Here is a 1,664-nt window from a genome sequence, read left to right as displayed (position 1 = left end):
CAATAGGAATCAGAGGGTGGCTCCCTCCAGCGAGCTCTGAACCTAAGGTATATAAAACTGGGGTCACCATACGCTCAAGAGAGTTGACTGAATCCAAAACAAGAAGCTGAAGAAATGTGACCGATGCCTGGACCAGCACTCTGGAAAGGACTCTCCCTCATCCCAACACTACAAGGATAAGAAGAAGTGTTAAGATTTAAACTCAGAGACTGCATTTCACCTTCTATTCGTTAATATAGTATATGACTGTAGGTTATTTTAATAGCAGCAAAGGGCCCTGTGGCACCTTATAGACTAACAGATGTTTTGGAGCATGAGCTTTCATGCTCCACCCATGAAAGTTCATGCTCCAAAACATCTGTTAGTCTATAAGTGCCACAGGACCCTTTGCTGCTTTTACAGATCCAGACTAACACGGCTACCCCTCTGATACTTGACACCATGCAAGGTTGTTTTAATATAAATGTTGGTTATCTTGCTGGTAACTTGAGGTCTCTCTTGTAATCTTTTTTTTTAGATTTTAATTCATTTTTTTGTGAATCAAGGCAAATTGTCCCACGAGAGATTGAAAAGAATTGTTTTAAGCAATTTCTTTTAATATTCTAACCTTGTACCTTTTGGACCAATCCATTCAAACTGTACTAACCACATTCTTCAAAGTGCCTTAAAGACAAGTGCATCCTTGGAAGTGTGATAAATGTGTTAGGAAGTGAGAATTTATTATCATAAATAAATATAATGAGAAATCTTGGTAATTTGCTTTGTTCCTTGCTTGCTTTGGCAGGACATATATACTAAAATTGGAAGATTAGCATGGCCCCTGTGCAATGATGACACACGAATTCATGAAGCGTTTCCATATTTTTGATGTAACTGCTGTGACTCTAGTCTGTGATAATTGCTTGCAAGGCTGTATTGTGTATGTAGTTCACACCTAGAACATTGATTCTGTCTACACTTGAGTAGTGAATGGTTAATTGTATACTAATGTGGTTCTGGATGAATTAATAAATTGCTGGTCAGTTAAGAACAGGTAAGTATCCTGATTTGAAAATATTGTTCAAGTTATAAATTGACCTGAAAAAGAATCCAGCATTAAACTAGTAAGCTAATGCTCCCTGGACTCAATAACAATGGTTATCTTGTTGGAGTCTCCCATATATTGGCAAACCTACTTTGTTAGATTTCAGCTTAAAAATCTGACTGGCTTCCTGGTAAATTCATAAACTAACCCCCTTTCAAGCTTACGATGTGATGTACACTTATGCCTTTTTGGCAATACACTCATTAGAACACATGGTATGAGAAAAACAACTTAGAGCCAGACAATCTTCCTTCAAATTTTACATGTGTTTATTAGTCCAGTGTATTAACACTAAATCATCATGCCACACAAAGGTGAAAGTATAAATTTTCACACATACAGGAACACCTGCACTAAAGTACTGAAATAGATTAGCCGATATTCAGTTGTTGCCTGCAGTAAGTCAACATGTATCTATAGTTATCACACTGTGCCACCCAGGATACTATATTATCTGTCTGTGACTCAGAATGGGGTGATCTCAGATACCACTCTATGACTAATGTGGGTAAATGTTTAATGGTGACCATGGTATATGATTTATTCTCATATGTTAGTGAATCACAGTCTACTGGGCAAT

General features: G+C 37.3%; 1 pseudogene; it reads left to right on the top strand.

Moving 5' to 3' along the window:
• Nucleotides 1-772: 772 nt before the first annotated feature.
• LOC127046056 (uncharacterized) lies at nucleotides 773-865 on the top strand (annotated as a pseudogene).
• Nucleotides 866-1,664: the final 799 nt, after the last annotated feature.

The sequence above is a fragment of the Gopherus flavomarginatus genome, chromosome 2 (genome assembly GCF_025201925.1).
Source record: "Gopherus flavomarginatus isolate rGopFla2 chromosome 2, rGopFla2.mat.asm, whole genome shotgun sequence".
Classification (NCBI taxonomy): Eukaryota; Metazoa; Chordata; order Testudines; family Testudinidae; genus Gopherus; species Gopherus flavomarginatus.
The sequence above is the reverse complement of the archived record's forward strand: the minus strand, read 5'-3'. Positions and strand labels throughout refer to the sequence as shown.